The sequence below is a fragment of the Aquarana catesbeiana genome, linkage group LG02, assembly GCF_042186555.1.
Source record: "Aquarana catesbeiana isolate 2022-GZ linkage group LG02, ASM4218655v1, whole genome shotgun sequence".
NCBI lineage: Eukaryota > Metazoa > Chordata > Amphibia > Anura > Ranidae > Aquarana > Aquarana catesbeiana.
In genome coordinates this window covers 198,342,816-198,348,815 of record NC_133325.1, presented here as the reverse complement: position 1 = coordinate 198,348,815, position 6,000 = coordinate 198,342,816, and positions in this window count along the sequence as shown.

Genomic DNA, 6,000 nt, shown 5'->3' with positions numbered 1-6,000 from the left:
TCCTGCCAGCAGCTTCTTTGGAGTGGTGAAGTAGCAGTGAACTCACCGCTCCTCCACTGCTGCTCCCCATTGAAATCAATTTAACCCCTTTCGGCCGCTAGCAGGGGGGTTCAAACCGTCCCAATAGCGGCCGAATAGCACCGCTAAAACGACGGTAAAGCGGTGCTAAAAATTGCGCCGCTTTACCACTGACGCCCTAGGCGGCACAGTGTGAAAGGGCTCTGACAGCCACAAGCAGGACACCCAGAGGCATGATGGGACTTGTAGTTTTGCAACAGCTGGAGGTCCGCTAATTGCATGTCCCTGATATACAGTATTTTCTAATCTCCCAGTTTGTTTTGGAGATTTATGGAGCTTCAAGGGTTCCCCTCCTATGAGTATTGCATAACACATACAGCAGTTTTACCAGTTATTTAAATCCTAATAAAAGTTAGGTCATTGGCCCTCCCCATGGCTTTAGTGCGTGGGTATGTGCACCCCCATTTTTGTTTAAGTACTTGTACGTGCCATATAAAAGGGAGATTTTAATTCATAAGGTATAGCAGGCATTAGTTTAAAGCGGAACTTCACTCATTTTTTCATCTATTAAATCTTCTGTCCTTGTTGTTTTAACTTTGGATAGTAAAACATTGTTTTTCCTGCCAGTAAATATCTTATACAGCCCATTTCTTGTTTCTTGTCTGGAAAAAAGCCTAGGCTTATGACATCATGCACAGCTCTCTCTCTCATGAGAGTTAGGCAGGAAGGGGGGTGAGTCATAAGAGGGCCAATTAGAGCTGCAGGTGTGCCTCTGTGTAAATCCAGGAAGTGAACAGGCAGCAGCTTCAGCTGCCCACAGTTAAAATGATTGCAGCCAGACTCAGTGGAGGGAGATTTCTGCAGCATATTTGGCAAGTAAAGAATCACAGTATATATAAAATATGCAAAGTGGTTGGAGGGAAGCTTCAGAATGGCAAAGTTGTTTTTATTACAAATTATAAGAGCAGACTGCAGTTCCTCTTTAAATAATCTAAAGATTCCGTGTACCCAGACTCAGGCCAATTTTGCTACTTACTACTGGTGTTAATCTTGCAAAAGTCCTTGCCAATAGGTTGGATAAGTTCATTTCTAAAATAATACACCTGGACCAAGTTAGATTTATGCCCAGTCTTTTCAGTGACTAACATCATTTAAATAATCAGACCGTAGTTGATGCCTATAACAAAAACGAAGAAGCCAGGATTGCACTATATATATATATATATATATGCAGAAATGGCTGACCGCTTAGACAGCCACATGGGGCAGAGGGTCACAAGAACCTTCCTAATTTTAAGATGTCTTTTTTTGTAGATAATATGCACTTTTATCATGTGGCCTCAATAAATAGTTGTAAATAATATATTGCAGTATCACAGGAGTCTACCTGGATCCTGTTCTACCTTTTTGTCTCAGTAGTTTGAGGTAACAAATTGGAAGTGCAAGTTTCACATGATGTAATGGTTCTACACCTTTTTGAAAGCTGTGGAGTTTGTTAGGATCATGTAGAGAAACACATGCAGAGAACGCAGTGCTTCCGGGAGTCAGCTGGCATGATGATGTCACTGGCCAAACTCTGCCCAACGCATTTCACTACCACTAAGCATGCTCCATCCCCTTGAAGATGCTTTTTGGTAGCGAATGACATTGGTGAGGCTTGGTTGTTGGATATCATCACACCCACTGACTCCTGGAAGCACATTGTTCCCTGCTTTGTGTTAGCTGCAGTGAGCCGGTGGATAGGGGGCAGCGTGATTTACGGCATCACATAGCATTCTTTTTTTATACAAACTTTATCTGAAGTGCAGATGTCACTGTACAGCAGCGTGGTGTGTTGAGCTGCTGTACAGCAGTGTTAATTTCGTCGACTAAATTAACACTATATTAGTTGACTAAAACAATTCAGGTGACTAAAATATGACTAAAACTGAAATGGCATTTTAGTAAAAAGACTGACTAACTAAAATCAATATTGGACATTAAAATTTTCACTGCACTACCACATAAGAATAAGTAGGGAGCAACTACTAGGCTGCTGAAATAAAAAAAGTTAAGAAAATAAGAAAAGCCTTTTTCAATCTTTATAAATTTAATGTTAGTAATATATTCAGGTAACATGTGCAATGGCTTTACAGCCAATAGTATTTTTTGGGGGGGGATCCTGTCAGATCGGGGAAGGCATGGATCCTGTGTCTCTGCAAAGCAGGGACTAGGATCCATGTCTTTACTTAGTAAAAGCACCTCCTACAGTTTAGTAAAACACTGGCTAGGCACACAGTTAACCCTTTGATCGCCCCTATTTAACCTCTTCCCAGCCAGTGTCATTAGTACGACAGTGCATATTTTTAGCACTGATCACTGTATTAGTGTCACTGGTTCCCACAAAGTGTTAAAAGTGTTAGTGTCCGATTGTCCACCGCAATATTGCAGTCCCGCTATAATTCGCTGATTGCCGCCATTACCAGTAAAAAAAAAATAAAAATAAAAATCCCATAGTTTGTAGACACTATAACTTTTGCACAAACCAATCAATATATGCTTATTGGGATTTTTTTTTACCAAAAAACATGTAGCAGAATACATATTGGCCTGAATTTATGAAGAAATTAGATTTTTTCTATTTTTTTTTTTTTATTGGTAATGTTTTATCCACTTGCCGACCACCCACAGTACATTTACGTGATGACTTTGACGTTAAATACTGTTATGGCAGCAGCTACCTGCCATAACCCCGAATCATTTTGTTCTGTGGGCAATTCAACGTAAGTTTAAAGTGGTCCCAGTGGCAGATTCCCCGCGGGATTACTTTTAGAGGCGGCAGGAGAGGTGCCCCCTCAGGCCACGTCCCGGTCATTTCTGAGCTTACGGGAGTTGTTGGTATGCCCGGAACTGATCCAATGCGGCCGACCTAGGCAGTAAGTAGAGTGAGGGCAAGATAGCCCCCACTCAGCTCTATGCCGTTGGAGGACCGGAGTGACCTCTGACAACACTCCCGGTTCTTGGGCTTAAAGAGATGATTTTGTTTTTTTTTGCTTTTAAGGTTAACCAGTTGCCGACCGCCGCACGCCGATGTACGTCGGCACAATGGCACGGGCAGGCATAAGGGCTTCCCTGTACGTCCCTGCCTACCCATGGGCGAGCGGTCCAATTCCCCCCCCCCCCCCCCCCCGGTGCCTGCGGCGGTCAGATTATCGTCAGGAGCGATCCGAGGTGAGGGGGAGGCCACTGATTCATGGCCACCCCCTCACAATGGCTCCTTCCTCTGCTGCTGTAATGTAAACAGCGGCAGAGGAAGTGATGTGACGTCATCGCTCGTCGTGAAGCCTTTTCGTTCCGGCTTCCGAGGAGAGAAGACATCAAGTAAGTCTGCACCAACACAACACTTACAGTAGAACACTCTAGGCACACTTTTCACCCCCCATCACCCCCCTATACCCCCTGTCACAGTGACACCAATAGCAGTTTTTTTTTTCTGATTATTGCATTGGTGTAATTTTGTGACAGTTATAAGTGGTAGGGCAGTTAGTGTTAGGCCCCTTTAGGTCTAGGGTACCCCCCTAACCCCCCCAATAAAGTTTTAACTCCTTGATCACCCCCCGTCACCAGTGTCACTAAGCATTTTTCTGATCGCTGTATTAGTGTCACAGGTGACGTTAGTTAGGGAGGTAAGTATTTAGGTTCGCCGTCAGCGTTTTATAGCGTCAGGGACCCCCATATTCTACCTAGTAAAGGTTTTAACCCCGATTGGGGGCACCCACCGTTTATTATGTAATAAAGGTTTAACCCCCTGATCACCCGGCGGGTGATACAAGTTAAGTTTTAGGGTCAGATAGGGTCTGCGTCGCCCCAGGCAGCGTCAGGTTAGTGCCAGTACCGCTAACACCCACGCACGCACCATACAACTCCCTTAGTGGAATAGTATCTGAACGGATCAATATCTGATCTGATCAGATCTATACTAGCGTCCCCAGCAGTTTAGGGTTTCCAAAAACGCAGTGTTAGCGAGATCAGCCCAGATACCTGCTGTCACCTGCGTTTTGCCCCTCCGCCCAGCATCGATCGATCACTGTAACTTACAAAATACTAAACACACATAACTGCAGCGTTCGCAGAGTCAGGCCTGATCCATGCGATCGCTAACAGTTTTTTGGTAGCATTTTGATACAGTCGCTAACAGTCAGGAGCTTTTTTGCCTGTGAGTCTCACTAGTGTACCACTAAATTTAGAGCCCAAAATGGCAAATCGAAGGTACACTAGTGAAGAGGCCTACACGTTTCTGAGCATGACAGATAGTGAAGAGGAATTCACTCATCTATCAGATTCAGGCTCAGAATACGAACCTGTAGACAGCAGTGGCTCCATGACAGATAGCTCTGACAACGGAGTTGTGGTCCCTGCCAAGGTCAGGCGTACCAGACCCCAATCTTCTTCTTCTGCTGTTGAGGTGCAAGAACCGCAGGGCTCTCGTATGGAGCAGAGAAGTACTAGCGCCGCTATTCCTTCTGGTGAACTGGCAAGCACCAGCGGCTTAGTACACCCTGGTCATACATCCAGCACTGCAGTAACACTTGGTGACGTGGCGAGTCCCATAAGTGCAGTTCAAGCTGGCGAGGTGGCAAGCACAAGTAGTGTCCCACTGCCACCAAGAAGACGAACACAGGCTGTCGTGCCCATAGTGCCCTTCCTGCTGCATTCGCCAATCTTAACTGGGAACCCACCACTTCTGCAGCACCCATACGTCCCCCATTCACTGGCCAACCCGGCATTCATGTGGAAACAGTTGATTTTACGTCACTTGATTTTTATTTGCTGTTTTTCACCGAAGATCTCTATACATCTATTGTGGACCAAAGCAATTTGTACACTGGTCAACACATCGCCACTATTCCCCAGTCCTCCCTTGCCAGAGATTGGAAACCAACTACGGTTTCCGAATTTAAGATCTTTCTGGGCCTTTCCCTCCTCATGGGCATAACCAAAAAGAGTATGTTGCGGTCATATTGGTCCACTGACCCAATTCACCATATGCTCGTGTTCTCTGCTTCCATGGCCAGGGCACGATACGAACAGATTTTGCGGTTCATGCACTTCAACAACAATGAACTCTGTCGTCCTCGTGGAGACCCTGGATACGATTGGCTCTACAAAATTCGGCCCCTCGTAAACCTCTTCAACCAACGTTTTGTAGACTTGTTTACTCCCCATCTAGTTGTCTGCGTTGATGAGTCCCTGATTAAGTTTTCTGGCCGCTTGTCATTCAAACAGTACCTTCCCAGCAAGCATGCCAGATACGGGGTCAAGATGTATAAGTTCTGTGACAGGGCCACAGGCTATACATGTAGTTTTATGGTTTACGAGTGAAGACATAGTCATGTAGAGCCGACAAACTGCCCTGACTACATAGGAAGTGCTGGCAAGATTGTATGGGACTTGGTGTCACCCTTATTCGGAAAGGGATACCATTTGTATGTGGACAATTATTACACGAGCTTGCCACTTTTTAGTCACCTTTTTGATCATCAGATTGGAGCATGTGGCACCGTGCGATCTAATCGCCGGGGCTTTCCCCAGTGGCTTGTAGATTCCAGTCTTAGGCTGGGGGAGAGAGCCTGCTTGAAGTATAATAACTTGCTCGCTATGAAGTGGAGGGATAATAAGAATGTTTTTGTTCTTACCTCCCTTCATGCAGACACGCCTGTCCAAATTACTACGGCAACTGGTGTTGTGGAGAAAGCCCTCTGTGTCCACGAATATAACCAAAATATGGGAGGGGTGGACCTCAATGACCAGTTGTTGGCGCTGTACATAGTTGCCCGTAAGGCCAGATGCTGGTATAAAAAAAAAGTGTCTGTATACTTATTTCAATTGGCTTTGCTGAACGCTCATGTGCTATACAGAGTTTCAGGTCGGACTGGATCCTTCCTTAAATTCCAGGAAGAGATCGTCAGAGCCCTTCTGTTTCCAGACGGTGCTCCATCTCAC